Source organism: Prinia subflava, chromosome 20, assembly GCF_021018805.1.
Source record: "Prinia subflava isolate CZ2003 ecotype Zambia chromosome 20, Cam_Psub_1.2, whole genome shotgun sequence".
NCBI classification, from domain to species: domain Eukaryota; kingdom Metazoa; phylum Chordata; class Aves; order Passeriformes; family Cisticolidae; genus Prinia; species Prinia subflava.
The window spans coordinates 420,325-438,690 of record NC_086266.1 but is presented as its reverse complement, the minus strand read 5'-3'; the positions used below and the strand labels follow the sequence as shown (position 1 = coordinate 438,690).

The window sequence follows — 18,366 nt, the reverse complement described above, 5'->3', positions numbered from 1 at the left end:
TGATTCATCAGTGGCTCTGATGCCACAAGGAGAATGATGTTCAGTGAAATCCATTTGGAGAAGTGTATAAATTCAAAAATATCATCCCCTATAAATATTTGCAAATACGTAACCATTATCTTTACAAAAGGCAGCTTTTTAACTACAGAAGCTTAGTCTAAAAAAGGCTGTTAACCTAAAGACAAGGCAATCTTGTATGGCTGCCTGAAAAAGCCAGAAGATTGACGGAAGCGTTCTAAATAAATGCTATAAGACAACTTTTTTTTTTTTTTTTTTTTTTTTTTTTTTTTTTAGTCACAAAATTGTGAAAAATACTATGGAATCTTCTAGTGGTTACCTCCTGAATCCCACATGCTTTATTCAGTTAGGTGAAAAAACACTAAGCACTCAATGCATCCAATTTCTTTTCCTCCACACCAGTGCATTATAAAAAATCTACTGACAAGAAATGTGAGGATTTTTTAGACATTGCTGCAGCAAAATACTTCCATACAACACAGTAATCATTTAGAGCTGATCAACAGCATCAACAAAAACCAATATAAAAGTAATTTTCAGAGTAAAATATGGGACCCTAATAAAAACATCCAAGCTGCTTTACATTTGGTACTGCAAGAACCTTACAGTAATTAAAACACTAACAGCTTCATGAATTTGTCATAGAAGTTCTATTTAAAAAATACCAGTCAACTGAAAATTGGCATTTATAATGCCAAAACACAAGTAGGGTAAACCTTAGTAACTTTTACAGGAATTTTCAACCTAACTATACATTTTAAGACGAATGACAGTTCTTAAGCAGCAAGCTCAGAATGAACATTATTCTCACAGCATTACTGGTTAGGAATATGCTACGGCTCCCCAGACTGGAAAGAAATAAACCTTAATTTTGCAGAAACAAAAACCAGCACAGAAAAGCTTGAAATACCACACAGAAAATGAACACACTAAGAATCCTTCCCACAATCAGCATCCTACAATGCAGAGACCCCCTGAAGAGTAGCACTGCACTCCATTCGTGACTTTTTTCTACGCCACACGAAACCAGAAGGGTACAGTATGGTAGGTTAATGAGATGATAAAGATTATTCTTACTATTCTAGTTACGGCATTTTGTTCTTCTGACATAAAAAAAATAGGAGTCATAACTGCCTGTTACTGATTTATACTGACAGAAATTAGGCTCAAATGTTAAATAAAGATTAGTTAATATTTGCAGAAGAGTTTGAACATACAAAATGCTATGTAAGTAGCCAGTATTAAGTCTTCCCACACACTCATTCTGGCATGCTTCCAAGCAGGGAAGTCCCACAGAAACATTTCAACAGCAGTAAGAAGAAGCAGAGAGCTCAGGCAATTGCAGCTATATTCACAACAGTCCTTCTCAGGAGCACCTGCAAAACTGAGGAGAACCAACGCTCACTGCCTGCTACAAATTCCTACACCAAAAACACAAACTCCTGCTCCAACACAGCTTATCTAAATGCATGCTGAACAACCCACATCTCTATAATCCACAGCACAACCTAAAATGATCTGCAGAACTCCACACATCTTGTAAATACAACTTTTCTGTTCCTAACCAGACTACAACTCCACAAAGCAAAGTCAGCCTACAGTGTACCTGTCACTTTGATTTTCATATTGAATCTTATGTTCAGTACATCACAGTTCTGCCTACAGCAGACTAGTTTTCCCAGATTTGAAATCTGAAATGGTGAGGAATTCGGCAACGAATCACAATGTAACAGCTTCTGATCATTCAAGAGCAAAGCTCTTCCCAAACACCTAAAGAAAGCCAGCATCTTCTTAGCGAGGATCCCATGTTGCAAAGAACACTCTGTAAGCTTTCTTCCAAGAGTGGAAAAAATCAAAATGGTCTAAATTGAGCCAAAAGTGAGGTAAAGAGGAGAAGTGCATGACATGTTCAGGCATTTCTCAATATCTTTGAAGGACAATCTTAATATTTTATGAGATTAAGAAAGGGTATGTCTGATTTAATTATCAGGTACTCTCAGAGATAAAACCTGTAGCCTCAGCACGCCCCAAAAATCTCCAAAGCTAGGAGGGGCTGGATTTAGGATTATTGCACAGCGTGGTCCATATTCTGTGAACAGGCCAAAGCCAGACCTCACATATAGAAGTGGCACTGCAGCTTCCAGGAACCACAGAAAACTCCGGGCTGCAAAGGCTCATAATGAGATCTAACCACAGCAGGCTGGGAAGCATCCAGCTGAAGGAGGAGGTCTAGCAGGGTTTTTACAACAGCATCTGATTAACCATGCCAAAGCTGTGAGAAAAATCTTCTATAACTGTTCTTAAAATCTTCTCTTACCCCTTGCATCTTATTTCAGGTAACACCTGCACAACCTCTAACCAGCACACAGACTGAAACCAGAGAAAAATGCACATCATCTTCCTGCCTGCATAAATTAATGCAAATCAACTACAGTCCTGAATTTCCTTGTGGAGCCCTAATTGATCTATGACAGAATTTGCAACATTTCAGGCGGGGAAAAAAAAAGATAAAATGGAGATCACTGCAGAGATGAGAGGACTACTTTTGGAACTGGCATGTCAGCCTGATGGTTTTTATGAGTAAGACCAGGTAGAAAAATAGTAGATGACAACCGGAATAAAGTTTTCTTTTCCTGGCTCTACAGTTACAGAAGACATTGCTACTACTGCTGGACCAGGTAACTAATAAAATACTTCAACTGAAATACTGAGTATTTCTGTATTCTTACTGGCCAAAAGCTCCACTATCCTCTTTTATTATTTATTTATTATAGCACATATTTTACTCCACAGGAATTTAACCTACAGAAAAATACTCTTCTTCAGAGTTTAGCTCCTTAAACCAGTCCACCTGTAGGGTTCAAGTGGTCCTAAAACACAGGCACAGGGCTAACAACAGAGCATGTGGTCAGGACAGAGAGACAGAACCAGCCCAGCAGCAGCACCCACTCATGAACTGCCCTGTGAATGGGACGGCTCGTCTGCAGTAGCCTGAAGTGAACTGTGGAAGGAAGAACACCATGAATGAGAGAGGAAACTTGCATGTGAAGTTACGTTGAAAAATTACTTAGTTACATAACTGCTCAATTCTGTTCTTTCACCTCAGTAAAGTAACTAGGCTCTTCAGCAACTACTCTCACAGAAAAAACACTTTCAATGGATCGTCAGTTTGATTTCTCCCCTCCAAATCCCATGGAAAAACCCTTCAATGTTTGATAATTAGGGATCGAAAAATTAAACATTCAAGAAAAACATCTGCACCTTGCACGTCTGGCAATGTATTCCAAGATTAAGTTTTTACACTGAAGTAGTTACTTATACTCTACGTATCTAATAACTCAATGCCACCATATTCCACAACAGAATAAAAAAGAAAAGATGATAGAACTGGACACACAGCATACTTTTGAAATTACTCTAGTATTCATCACCATATTCTTACACATTCCTACCTTTCCTATCTTTTTTGCTCTATTTTCCTTATCATAGTAACTCCATTTCATCTCCTAGGATGCTTAATTCCTTATATAGTGCTTATTGTAAAGGCACTGATAAACTTCAGTAAGTTTCTAAAATCCCCAAGCTCCCAGGAACATTGAGTCAATCTTGCATCCAAAAGAACAATTAGAATTTTTCCATGCTTCCCACCACTGGAGATAGGGGAAGACTAAGCCCATTTGTAGGATTATGCAAGAATGCATAAATCCTCTCTTGTACACAAAACTTCTCTAACCAGTTTTGAATGCAAGGTATGCTTTGCATAGTTTACAGACCCTTGGCACAAAAAGGAAAAGCCTTGAGAATGCAATTTTACAGAGGTTGTTACTGCATTTGGGGGTGAATAGGAAGAACCTTAATGAGTGACCTGCTGTATATGAAGATGACTTCCTGTATTTTTTTTCTATCTGATACTATTGAACTGAAAGTGATGTTTTTGACATTTTTATATCATATTGACGTAAACAATCTGTCTTGCCACCTTTGAAAATGTCTGTTTAGCACCAAGTACTATTCTGAGGTACAATCATACTGTAAGTTAACTTTTGTTAACTTTTGTTAACTTTAAGTTAACAAAACCCCTCTATTGCTGAATAGAAATTGAGCAGTATAAGAGACAATGCAATGCAGCAAGAGAAATGAAATTCCTAAAGGCTGATTTTTTTGATTATATTTCAACTGTCAAGCCACAGCTCATCTGTGTACAAAATCTGGTTTGATTCATAGCAGTGGTAATACAGCATACACATCACTGCATCAGCAATAGTTTTTAATTGATAAACATTTTAAAATTAATCAAGTACTATTACGTATCAGTTTTGAAAACACAACTTATCAAAACTAGTTGAATGGAAGCACATTTAATACAACAAGAACAGCTTAAACGTAGACTATTGAAAATAAATGTAATTGAGTGGGGAAGAAAACCCAAACATTTTCCATTGTTATTGAAGCATTTGCCTCGTTAAACCATTTCTACGTTTGGTAAATTAACATGCAAAAGCCAGTTTCACCTTTTCTTTAGCCAATTGTTTATTAGGCAAGTAACAACACACCTATACCACAGATCCAAGGAGAGAGTTGTGCAGCTTTCCTTTCTGGTTACCATAGTTTCAAATGAAACTAGAAATAATACTTATGAGAAGGAATAAAAATATCACTGCTTAAATGTGAAAACTGCAAGAAGAATAATTTTGATTAGTGTATGAATGACACTTAAGTGAACAGGTAAATGCTTAGGAAAGGAAGTTTTATTTGCAAGACTTCGTCAGACACAGTAAGTGAAGCTTAAGCACAGACTGAAGAAGGATAAATACAGCACATAGAACAAGAGGGAAAAGAAAAGCAGGTACCAAGCAGTCATTCAGTAGCCATTTACCTGTCTCTTTTTCTAAAATTCACAGCAAAAAAACATCACCAGCTCTAAATCAGGGCATTATAGTCCCAAGCCTCCAGCATCAAGGGATACTTTCTAAACACATACTGGGAGGTGAAAAACATGAATCTTAACACGAATTTAAGGTAACTTTAAAATCTGAAATAAGGAAAGACCTTCCAATAGGAACAGCCTAATAAATTGTCAGAGAGATTGTGGAAACTTCATCCTCTGAAACATTCAAAACTTAAAAAAATAAAAGTAAGACATGAAAAAATACAGACCTTCAACATTCACACCCCTACTCCATACAAACTCTACTTATAATGAACTCTCCTTGCTGGAAGATTACACTCTGACAAAAAAAAATCAACTAATTATATCACTTGTTTATTATCTGTTCACTAAGACTTGATACGGTCCAAATTTACAGTTAATCCTTCTTAAGGGAGTTTTACATAAAGGAGTAACAGGTAATAGTACAAAAGACTGAAAAAGCCTTAGCTTGAACAAGTTTGAATAAGCCTTAGCTTATTTTTATTTGTAAACAAAGTAGAAGTCAATTTTTGTTTTGCCCAGATATGACGCTGCGAGGAAAGTCTTAAAACTTGGGCTGAAATCCTATGTTCACTAAAAAGCTGCAATTCAGCCATAACCAAGAACTGCAACATTCCCTTGGTACCAACAGCGGCCACCTCTTTGCAGCCAGCTCACACGGACTGAGCAGCAGGGAAATCACTGCATGAAATGCTCTGTGCAGGACAACACAGCCCTCGCAGGAAGCACGGAGAGAGCCATGGGTGCCTCCCAGGTGCCTGCACCCGGGGACTGAGGGACAACCTGAGGGGAGCCTGCAGGTAAGGTCACGAGTCCTCCACACCCCCAGGCTCACTCACTGGCCACAAGCTAAGTCACCAAACCTTTGCAGCAACCCCAAAGCCACATTTGGAATGCAACCCCAACTAAACAAAACATGCATACCTAAGGTTTGTTGTGGCTTTTTAAAATAGTCAGTAGTTTCAGAAACGTTTTGTCTTTTCCAAAATGTCAGTATATTCAAATTCATTATTTTGTTAATAGCAAATCCTGAAATTTCAGCTATAATTCTTATCAATCTAAACCACTGCAGAGATATCCATTATATGGCAACAGGCACAATCTGAGACCTTTTTCAAAACACAATCAGAAGTCATCAGCTTGTTCTATCAAGCCTTGAACAATGGGAACAGATACAAAAATACTTCCCTCTCTAGAGCTATACAGAACAGTAACAAAAAACTGCTGCAGAAAACAAAATGTTTCTAGTGTCACACATATTCCCTTGCCTTGATAGAATAACTAATGTTTACTGAAATAAAGCATAGAAAAGTAAAATGCATGAAAGGTTGTGTAAGGGCAGGACTAATAAGCCATTAAATTCAGAGCCATAAGAAAATAAACCACTCACCTACCCATCAAAAAAGAAAAATATTCACAAAAAACCCCAAAACCAACCAACACATGTTCTCAGATACTTTTTTGGGTAGGTATTGTGATCAGCTTCTCAATCACAGATCACAAACTACCCTGCTATGTATGCCAATCTTCTTACATCTACTCCCTCTTCTGATCGTACTCTTTTACAAAAATAAGCCTTACAAAGGCAGAAATCACAGCTAGCTACACAATCAAAAAAGTGTGCAGAATAGACAACAATGAAGTATATACTTGGACAAAGCAGCTATCAAACAACTAACTTATTTTCCCTCTGAAGCCACAGTAAGACAAGAGGTAGCTGCACACAATTATGGTCCTACATGTCCTTCATTTCTGACTCAAACTGGCATAAAGAAGTTTAAATAGAGACTAGTCCTGAGCTCCTCCATTCAAATCTGTAGCCAGTAAAGGCTAGGAAAAGCCAGAAAGCCACAGGGGTACCCTGGGGGATCAAATTTTCCCAAATTCCTATCTCCAAAAATGGGTGCCAGAACTCACAAAATGTTTGTGAAAGAAGTATTTCCCTTTCCCTCTTCTCTACCCAAGATCTTATAGATCTAGGACAATTAAACAGTGGAAAACTTGGAAATACAGAGATACTAAAAACTGATTGATTATTCTGTAAAATAATGGAAGGGCATAACCCATCAAATCTAGGATTCTGGTCTAGTCTCAGTGATCCCACCCATCAAACTGACAGAATCATGAACAAAAACCCCACAGTTTATGTGCTGATACCCAAACACTGAAACATCTTTCTTGATATACGTTTCCCAACTTCAACAAACCAGCACCAGTCCTACAACTGCCTGTGATGATCTAAATGAGGGTCACCCTCAGAGATTTTCCTTACTTTGTATTTATTGTCACCAAAAACGATTTTCCAACTTTACCAGATTTTTATGAACGTCAAGATGAGAATACTTAAGGAAAACAAATTCTAGTTAAGGCAACATAGGATTAAAACTACAATTTTAGCCTTATAGTCTCAAAATAAGTGTTTTGCTATAGCACTCTTAAGTAAATATCCGATCTTGTCAAAAGTCACATCAGATCCCAAGGCTCACCCTTAAACCACAAAGACGCGGAACTTTTAGAAAGCACATTTTTTTCCTAATATAAAAAGCCAACCGAAATCCCCGTACTAATCTCCCAACAGGAAACCTTCCGCAGTGGCGGATTCACCGTGCAAAGCAGCAGATTCACCGTGCAAAGCAGCAGATTCACCGTGCGCTCGGCGCTGCCCGGGAGCGGCAGAGCCGCGCTGGGACCCCCCCGCCGGGGCGCCCCCTGCGGCCCGGGGCCGGCGCTGCAGGCGGCGCGCAGCCAGCCCGGGGCGGCGGGGCCCGGCCGGGAGCGCCCGCGGCCCTGCCCGCACCCCGCGGGCCTGGGGCACGGGAGGGAGCGTCTGCCGCCCTGCCCGCACCCCATGGACCTGGGGCACGGGAGGGAGCGTCTGCCGCCCTGCCCGGGCACCCCATGGGCCTGGGGCACGGGAGGGAGCGTCTGCCGCCCTGCCCGCACCCCATGGACCTGGGGCACGGGAGGGAGCGTCTGCCGCCCTGCCCGGGCACCCCGCGGCCCTGCCCGGGCACCCCGCGGGCCTGGGGCACGGGAGGGAGCGTCTGCCGCCCTGCCCGGGCACCCCGCGGCCCTGCCCGGGCACCCCGCGGCCCTGCCCGGGCACCCCGCGGCCCTGGGGCACGGGAGGGAGCGTCTGCCGCCCTGCCCGGGCACCCCGCGGCCCTGCCCGGGCACCCCGCGGGCCTGGGGCACGGGAGGGAGCGTCTGCCGCCCTGCCCGGGCACCCCATGGGCCTGGGGCACGGGAGGGAGCGTCTGCCGCCCTGCCCGGGCACCCCATGGGCCTGGGGCACGGGAGGGAGCGTCTGCCGCCCTGCCCGGGCACCCCGCGGGCCTGGGGCACGGGAGGGGGCGTCTGCCGCCCTGCCCGGGCACCCCGCGGGCCTGGGGCACGGGAGAGCGTCTGTCGCCCTGCCCGGGCACCCCGCGGGCCTGGGGCACGGGAGAGCGTCTGCCGCCCTGCCCGGGCACCCCGCGGGCCTGGGGCACGGGAGGGAGCGTCTGCCGCCCTGCCCGGGCACCCCGCGGGCCTGGGGCACGGGACGGAGCGTCTGCCGCCCTGCCCGGGCACCCCGCCGCCCTGCCCGGGCACCCCGCGGGCCTGCCGCCCTGTGCGGGGTGCACAGCACAGGAGGGCCAGCAGGCAGGAGGAGGCCCAGAGCAGCCCACACCGCAGGACTGCTGATGCCAATGGCCCAGGAACTACGGGACCTTGAACAATTCCCATTTTAACTTAGCCTTTCAGTTTAAAACGGAACTTCATCTAAAACGCTGGATGGTATCAAATCTAAACTACGGCTATAGGTCATGTCACCATTTAGATTTTTGGGATGCACATGAAAAAGAGCTCTTTCCATTTCACCATATATTCGCTTTCCATTCCACCACATATTCGCAAGCTTTTTTTTTTTTCCAACCTAAAACTCCAATTCCCTGCTCACCTGTTTCCCAAGGACTAGATGATCGCTCTTCTTCGTCAATGACCCTCATCTAAGATGAAGTTTTCAGAATATGAATGTTTTAAGTGATACTGAGAAACAGAGCAGAGCTTTTATTGTAGAGTATTAAACTGGTATGTTGATAAGCCACTACCAAGCACTTCTGTCCCTGACTAAACAAGTACTGAACCAGATGAAGCTCTTGGAAGTTCTCACATCTCTGACAGACCAAACCAACAACATATTCCTCTTTCCAGTATGTTTGCTTAATTACACACATCAATAAAAGAAAAAAAGAGAAAAAAGGAGAAAAACCAGCCAACCAACCAAAAAACACAAAACAACATCCACTACCAAAACCCAAGAGCCAGAGAAGAAATGGCCACTGTAGGCAGGGATCACACTGAGTTGAAAATCTTGTCTCATCTGACAAAACACAGAATTCCAGTACCACAACCAACAAGCACAAGTAACAAGCAGAAATATTTGCTTATTTTCTGGTTTTCATTTGGTGAAAATAAGCAGCTGAAGTATTTCAGGTTTCTGTAAAACATACAACCTGTTTTTACTGGCATACAAGTTTCAGAAAAGCTCATCTCTCCTAAAATATTTGCCTACAGCAAAACAACTGAGACAGTAAGACAAATGAAAATGACAAACAAGGATTCTGGAATCATTCTAAATTTGAACCATAAGTGACAAGGAGCAGTCCAATTTTAAAAAGTTCATAATGCTTTGATGTGCCAACATCATTTCATGACTTAACTAAGTCTAACAGAGTTTCTCCCACCACCAAGAGCAGGAACTTTCAAGTGGTTTGTTGCCTGCAGCTATTTTCTACAGGAGGCTGCAGTAGCATGTAATATTCAAGAGAAGCTGTCTACGTTACTTTTTTTTGTTTATAATTCAGTTGCTATTGGTAAGTTATACTGAGACAAAATAATCATAGAGAGTATTTAACTGACAATTCTATTTACACTCCTTCCAAGGGGAAATTATTTCACCAAACACTGAAATACTTGAACACAAAGTTCAAATGTGGTATATTTATGGAATTTGAGTTAGATTACCAGCCAGCTAACTGAATACTCCAATTTATAAAATGAATGCTAGTCAAGTAATATAATACATTTTTAAAGTAAGAATTTTAATAATCTATGAACTAGCAATTTTTGGTCATTTCACAGAACCCAATTTTAAAAATATATTTAAATATCACAGAATTCTCGATTTGAACCAACTCAAATTTCAGTGTTCAGTTGCAAAACATCAAGATTTTATATCTAGAAGACAAGAGCTGTACACAAATTTTAACTTCTTAACACAAGTCTAACAAATCCTTACACTGCTAATTGACTTTATTCAGCATTATCCTCCTGAAATTGTAAATGCATGAAAAAGCTGCAAAAGCAAAACTTTGGCCCAAGTACATAACTTGGAAGTAATCTGAAGGTTAGGAAGTATCACAGAAAAATTAAAACCTCTCCTATCCCCCAGTTTCATGCCTGTGTTTTTTTTTTGGTTGGTTGATTAGTTGAATTTAAGCTTATACAACAGCCAACCTTAAGTTTACCATAGCTAAATACAAAAAACAGCAACAGAAATTCTGTGTCACAGGTTGCACAAAGCCCACCTGAGGACAACACCATAAAATGTCACTGGTTCTGTCAAGAAGGACCAACATGAGCCCTGTGAGTTACAGAGCAAGATCTATTTGTCAGAGATGGGATTCAATCAATAGCTTTCTCCTTTGTATAACTAAGAAGCTTTTTGTCTTTGATTAATCAGAACAGTGTGGGGATTCCAGCTAGTTCACCTCCAGGACTTTCAGCAGCAAAAATATTCACGTTTATGCTAAAAGCAAGGCAGCTCTCACACCATGTTTCATTTAGTAATGGAACTGTTATCATGCCATAAAAGAAAACAAACTATGTTTACACAATCAAGAGCCCTATACCAGACCTGTGGTACTGAATTTGTGACTGATCCCGAGGAAGACAGATCCACAAAATTACGAGTTGAGGATAATGAACAAGTGATACCAAGATGACAGAGATTAATGACGGTCAACTGCATAATCACTCGCGGTATTTATTTCTCTGCACACAATCAGCCAGGCCGCACATTATTCAATACCAGATAAATACTCCTAAAATAATAATTAATAGATTACTGATTTAAGGCAAGGAGACTACGAAAAACGAATGAAGTTGTTTCGAATCGCCAAGCACTACAAACGACAAAGAAATAATCACAAATCGAGACGGAAGTGCCAAGAGTTAACAGTGAGACTTGAGCTAGGGGAACACCTCACTGCAGGAAAGGCTAGGAACTCTCATTTTGGTCGCTCGCAGAGCGCATAAAGCGGCGGTGCGAGGGGAGGTCTCGCCGCGAAGCGACCCTGAGGCGTCTGTGCCCGTGCGCGCGGGGCGCTGAGGGAGCGGCCCCGCCCCCTCCAGGCCCCGCCCCCCGCGCGGCCCGGCCAATGGGCGGCGCCGGCCAATGGGCGGCGGGCGCGGCCCGAGGCGCGGCCCGCAGGCCCGGCGGGGCCGCCGTGACGCACTTGGGCACCCGCCCGCCCCGGCCGGGCGGCGGGCCCGGCCCCAGCGCGGGGCACGGCGGCGGCTCGGGACACCGCGCGCGCAGGGTGGGGCTCGGGCAGCTTTCGAGCGCGGGCAGGGCAGGCGGGGGGCAGCAGCGCTACCCGAGCTGCCAAAAGTAATAAAAAAATAAACGCAAAAAAAAAAATCCCAAACAAACAAAAAACCCCAAATCAACACCGAACCGACCAACCAACCACACACTCGCCCCCAGTAACTTCAACACCGGACTCGGCAGAGATCGAAACTTTGTGTCACCTCCAAACACCGCATCCCGCGGGAACACAAGAAATGAGAGCCGAGCCCGGGAAGTGCAATAAATAAATAAAAGCGGCGAAAGAGGCGCCCGATCGCTTCCGCGCCCGCTCTCGGGGGCGAGGAGAGGAAAAAATAAAAAAAATAAATAAAAAGGAGAGGTCGGTGGGTCGCGGATTTCCACGGGGTAGACGGATTATACAACGCCACCAGACCGGAGGAAGGCATGGAGGCAGCGCGGCCGGGAGCGCAGCGGTGCGGGCCCCCAAGGCCAGCACGCCCAGCCCAGGGATGCGCTCCGGCAGGGAAGGGAATTCCCGGAAAACACGGCCTCCCAGCCCGGCCATCTGCGGCCGCTCATCCTCCGTCCCTCACCGCAGCAACAACTATATGTATTATTATTTTTTTTTTTTATCCGTGTAGGGAAAATAAGCGCCGAGAAAAGAGAAACACCAGGAAAGCTCCCGTTTCCTACCTGGGCAGGGTTCAGCTCAGTTCAGTGCGTGACGAGGAGGAGGGGGCAGAGGAGCACTATCTAAAACAAAAGTGGCGCCAAAACCCCCCAGTAAGAAGCATTCTCCTTCCTCCTCCTCCTGCCCCCCTCCCCCACCGGGGCCGGCGAGAGCCCAGCGGGGCTCCAGCAACACGCGGCTCCCGGCATCGGGCGGCCCCGGCACAAGTTGGCAAGCGCCCTTTCTTTACAAAAAAAAGATAAAGGAAGCCGAACGGAAACTGCCACAACTCTTCCTCTTAGCGGACAGCCGCCGAGGAGCTTGGCCAAAGTCACTCGGAGGGGAAAACTCGACCCACAAAGGCCTTTCCCGAGCTGGGCGCCGGGGCAGCGAACGGAGGCGGGGGGGAAGGTGCGGGGCAGTTCCCCCGTCCTCACTTGGGCCGAAGGAGCCCCGCTCCCGCCAGCCCTCCTGTGCAGTCACGGGAAAGGGCGGCCAGAGTTGCCCCAGCTCTGGGAAGAGAGACTGAGGAGACAAACCCCAGTCCCTCGGCACTTCCCTGCTCGGGGAACCCGCCGGGAGCGGGCTGGAAGGAAAACTCGGCTGCTGGGCAGTGGGACAGGGGGCGACCGCTGTCAGGAGTACGAGTCCCCTGCCCGCGGCCTCCCCCGACATTCGACCCCGGGGCACCGGCAGCCGCCCCACCATTTTCTCTGCGCGGCCCAGCGCTCCCCCCGAGCGCGGCTCGGGCCCCGACCCCATTCCCCTGGCTCGCCCACCCGAGCGGCTCGGCCCGGCTCGCCCGCACACACACCCCACGCACACAATGCCCGAGTCCTCCATCTTGCCGGCAGCCCCTGCTCGGCTCGGCAGAAGGGGGGAGGAGGAGGAGGAGGAGAAGGCGGTTCTCCATTTTAGCTCGCCGAGCGCCGGGCCCGGCCTGCCCGCGGCCGGCTCTGGGGAGGAGGAAGGGGGCCGGGGCGGGCAGGGGGGCCGCTTTCGGCGCCCTCTCGCTCTCTCACTCGCGCTCCGCTCGCCTCCCCCCTCCCCGCCGCGGCGCGCCGGGAACGGGGGGTGGGGAAGCGGGGGGCTGGAGTGTTTTCGCGGCTCGGCCCCGCCGTCCTCCATCTTGGCTGCGCGCAGTCCCCGCGGCCAGCCGGCCTGGCGCCCCGCGCGGGCCCGGGCGCCGCGGGCCCCGGCCCGGCCTCTCATCGCCGCCGCGCACCGCGATCCCGCGTCTCCCCGCCAAACTTCCAGAAGCTTCGCCGCCATTTTCTAACTTACCTTGCCCAGTGTCGGCGTAGGCAGCGAGGAGGCCCCGGCGCGCAGCTCCGCTCCCGTATCCCCGGCGCGACTCGCCGGCTGCGCGCCCGTCCCGGCCGGTGCCGGGCTGTGGGCGCGGAGGGGGCGCGGGGCGCGGGCGGGTCGGGGTTATTTAATTTGGCGGCGGCGCTGGGGATTGTTTGGGGTGTTCGCTGCTCGGCGGCTCGCGGGCGAATGGAGGGCGCAGGCGCCACCTGGCGGCCGCCCAGCGGGGCCCGCTCTCCTGGGCCTGTGGCGACACCTGCCGGCCGGCCGCGGCGGCACCGCGCCGAGCGGGGTAAACAAGGTGCGGCGCATGCGCGGCCCGCGCGCGGGGTGGGCCGGGAGCGGCGCCTGGCGCAGCCTAAAAAGGAGCGGCCGCTCGCGCGGGGGCCGGTGCAGGGCTGGGCAGAGCCCCTCGCACGGGATCGGCACGGCCCCGGGTCCAGCCCCTCACACGGGGCCGGTGCAGGGCTGGGCAGAGCCCCTCGCACGGGATCGGCACGGCTCCGGGTCCAGCCCCTCGCACGGGACTGGCCCAGGGCTGGGCAGAGCCCCTCACACGGGACCGGCACGGCCCCGGGTCCAGCCCCTCACACGGGACCGGCACGGCCCCGGGTCCAGCCCCTCACACGGGACCGGCCCAGGGCTGGGCAGAGCCCCTCACACGGGACCGGCACGGCCCCGGGTCCAGCCCCTCACACGGGACCGGCACAGCCCCCACACGGAACCGGCACGGCCACGGGTCCAGCCCCTCACAGGGGACCGGCCCAGGGCTGGACAGAGCCCCTCACACGGGGCCGGTACAGGGCTGGGCAGAGCCCCTCACACGGGCCCGGCGCTGCGCCGCCCTTGCAGCCCTGCGGTACTCGGACATCACTGTCCGGCCGAGGCACGGCCGGCCCTTACCGAAGTGCCCCGCCGAGGCAGGCCGCCCTCGCCCCCTGCGTTCCGCCGCCGGGAAGCGAAGCCGCGCTGCGGGACCCGCGGCCTGGGAGATAAACGCACGGTTGCCCTGCGGGTGCAGGGTGCCTTATCTCGGCAGCTGCAGGACAGCAGCGATGTCTGCTGGCACCGATGGCAGCTCGGGAGCGCTCCCCAAAACGCTTTCTGCTTCTGCCCATCGCCCAGTGTGTTCCTCGTTAAATGAGCACTTGTGGGATTTTTTCTCCTTGCATGAGAATTGTATGAACCTAAAGTGATCCATATAAGGAGTACAGAGTTCTTAAAGAAACCAGATACACAATTCGCGACACCTGGATTTTTTTCCCCTTTATTGTGTAATGCTAAGTACATTGCTCATACTGAATAGTTCCACGTAAGATTATATTTAGATCAGTCAGCACAATAATAGTTTTGTCCTGGTAATTAGTCTCTAATCACCCTCTTGTGTTTATCTACTTATAATTTTGGGGACAGCGTTAGCATAACTAAGCAGTCGCTAAGCCGAGTTACTCTGCTCAGCTGCCTAACAAAGGCAGGATACTTAAGAGAACAGTATCCACCAGTTCCAGTCTTTTCAAAAACTAAGATGAGCCATCCCGAGGAGAAAATAACGCTTACAATGGAAACCGCCATCAGATTAGGAGTGTTTAAAATGAAACAAGGGGAAAAAAACCCCAAACACTTAAAACCGGTGTAATATAAATTGATGACACCTAGGAATTCTAGATACAATCTGTCGGTACATGAGACAGGCTTACAAAAATAAATTACATTCTGGAGCTTGAATTCACGTTTCAGAATAGTTTTGCACCTTCTGTCAAGTTCGGGGGAAACAAAAAAGAAATTAAGCAGCAAGACTGCCTTGTAGGGAACACTTTAAAATAGCATCCTGAATGCCCAGTCATACAACTATGTTCACGGTTTCAGTTACAGCTACAGATGCTGACAGTGATCTTTAACGTTAATCTGACAATGTCTGGAAATTGTAGAAGAATTGGGTATTAAAAAAACCCACCAAATTTAATGTAAGCCTTAATAATTATCTATATTGTTATAAAACTACACTTAGGAACAGATGGAAAGGAGCTGGATCCATTTGTGCCTTTCCCTTACAAAGTTGCCTTCCGACTGCTGCCAGATAGAGACAACCTTTCCATAAAAATAAACGACAATATTTTGCCTGCACACAGAATTCCAATAATGTGTCTTCTGCTTGAGATACCATAGGGTTAACTCGTATTACAACTCCAATCCTAAACTTTGCAGGATTATAGCAGTTTACCGCAGGAGCTGGCAGGAGCACAACACGAGGCAGCTCCAGTCAGCTGTGCATGAAATACATGTACAGCACATGTATTTCGTTTTGTTCTAAAAATAAACTCTAGTTCACACTTGAGCTCACAGCTGAGAGGTTTTAGGTAAATGTGCTTACCTAATGTGAAGAAAACATGACAGTTTTTAAGGAGCGGTTTTGAAGGAATGAGTGTGCAAGCGCTGACACCACCATTGCAGAATTCAGCCCGTTTCCAAAGCTGGCTCAGGCCTTGGAAGCCCAGGTAACACTTCTAGGTGTCCTGATGACACAATTTGCGTTTTTCTGCTTGTGACAAAGCATGGAAGCGCTCTAGAGACCAGACTCCAGGTGCAGCAGCGCATTACAAGCCCCTGGTCACTGAGCCTGCCTAAGAGGATTTCGCACTCCCCAGCTGAGTTTCCTCCCTCGCAGTTGTCTCATTCAGCTGTTTGCTCAGCCCTGTCGAGGCAGAACTGTTGCCTCATCGGAGCGGGGAGGGACATTTGTTTTCCAAGAGCCCGCTCCCATTCCCGCCCCCCGAGCAGTTCCAGTACAGCTGCAGGAGCACTTCAGTCAGCACAGCTGGGGGAAGGTTTCTGCTCTGCTCCAGTGACCAGACAGGAATTCCTTAAGTCAACTGAACCCTGTGAGGATTCCTTACCTTTAAGGGTGCCAAACTGGCTCTCAGAAGAGCCTAAATCCTGTATTTTCCTTATGAAGAGATCATGTTTCTTGGTCTTAGCCGTCCAGTTGGTACAACGGGGAAGAGGATGAAAAGCAGTTCCTGTGTAAGCACACCACTTCTTTCTAAGCCACCAGAGTTCCAGAGTGGGCTTCTACCATCGGCTCACACTTTGGGAAAAAAACAAAGACCACCGTGAAGTTTCTGTATAGTTTTAACACACTAGCATCCTTTCCAATACAATGAAAAATGTAAAAGAAAAACAAGTGCTATCTAAGCATTATAAAGAAATAGATATTTTAAATTCTGACCTGTCTAGAAAGAATTTATATCTGATAATAAAGTTATGTGAAAAACTAGGAGAAAGTATTTCACAGGACTATGTAATCTTTCTCAAAAAAGCTACTCTTTAGATGCTTCAAATTCCACCATTTCTGATATTGAGCCCAATTTAGAGAGGATTTAACAAAGACTTTACAGGCACTGTTATTATGCTCGATCCAAAGAGAGCTTCATGATCAGTCACACAGGAAACTGAGCAAGGCAAGGGCAGATACCAATTCTGTCTGAATTAATGGCCACAGGTTCACCACTAGAGAAGATCAGAATAAACTCAAGCTGCCAGATGGCTGATTCATTTTCCCAGGCAGGAGATTCATGCTCATGCTGCTTCCTTTTCTTTTCATGCTTATTCCTTTTCTTTCTCCTGCAGAATAGGAACCCCCTCTGCAGTTCCATTTCCTCATTTGTATTATTAAAAAAACCCAAATAAACAAAACCACCAATCAAAATCAAGCAACAACAACAACAACAAAAAATAAAAATCACCCCCAAAAAAACACCACTCTCAACAATCATTTATTTATTTATAGACTTTTCTTTTGAGACTTGGAACAAAAAAAACCCAGAATTTGTATACTGGATTAGTCCCAAGGTGAGGTGGCAGCTTTGATGGTCTGTATTGAATAAAGCCATGACCATACCTTTGTCTGTTGAGATGGGTACAGAGGGAAAAAGCAGTCTTCCCAATCAATTTTTTTCCTAGATTTTTGAATCTGGCTTAGTCACTCCAGGGAAATCTGCTCTAAATCCTTTTGAAGATGAGCTATTACATAAGAAATAAAAATAAAGACCAAAAAATGGGTTACTTTCCCATAATTTGCAGGAGAGAGGTTGCACATCAGTAGCTCCTTAGGTCTTTCCCTGCTCTGTGAATAATTTCTTCCTTTTTCCATTTATGTACGTCTCCCTTGTGTGCCCGTTTCTCACCAGGTCTTTCAGAACCCCTAACTCATGCCTGAATTTTCTTTGATTCAGTAAGTTTCTGCCTGCTCCTTCTGTGAAGGAGCACAGAATCACACTTTGTCCCCTACCACTACAAAGGAAGGCAGTTTTAACTCTCCTTCATTATCAGCTCTAAAAATGAACAGAATCCCAATAAGCTGCAGATGCCTTCCTGCTAACTGCATTATGAGCAGCAGCTTTACTCAGTCCTCTGTGCCACTTGTTACCCAAAGCCCTGTGCTCATTCCCCTCTTTGCGTGAGGTGCTCTTTCTAAGTCTCATTCTTTGAGATAAAAATCCCTTAGCCAGGTTCTAAAGTTCCATCAGCAAACTGTGTAAAGGCCACACCAGTTTTGGTAGGAAATAATAAAAAGCCCTTCTCCTGCTGCAGTCAGGATGAGTTGCTCTCACTTGAGGCATCACCTCGCCCTAGGTACAGGAACAAGTGTTACCAACCAGGCTCCCTGTCCTGGGTTCAGGACACAATGTGCTCCAGTCTCTGGATCTAGGGAAGTTTTGGAAGACACACGCGAGACATTATTTGTGTCCTGTAGCTAAGTCCAGGCAGAGGGAGCGAGAATCAAGGTCCATTCCATGAGTCAGGCACTATGACAGCATCAGTAACCAGTCCGAGGAGGAAGCACGGGAACCAGAGGAACATGTT

At 47.0% G+C, this 18,366-nt stretch overlaps 1 protein-coding gene across 5 annotated transcripts in view; it reads right to left on the bottom strand.

The window, feature by feature from the left end:
* STAG2 (STAG2 cohesin complex component) overlaps positions 1–13,668 on the bottom strand; it is a 61,842-nt gene extending 48,174 nt beyond the window's left edge. For 2 of the 5 annotated variants that reach the window (XM_063416858.1, XM_063416862.1), the window contains exon 1: positions 13,480–13,667. The gene's annotated coding sequence lies outside the window, so the exon portion shown is untranslated. Of the gene's footprint in view, positions 1–12,218; positions 12,347–13,018; positions 13,139–13,479 lie in introns of those variants that run through there. The other 3 variants (XM_063416861.1, XM_063416860.1, XM_063416859.1) reach the window with 3 other exon arrangements.
* Between the last annotated feature and the right edge of the window lie 4,698 nt (positions 13,669–18,366).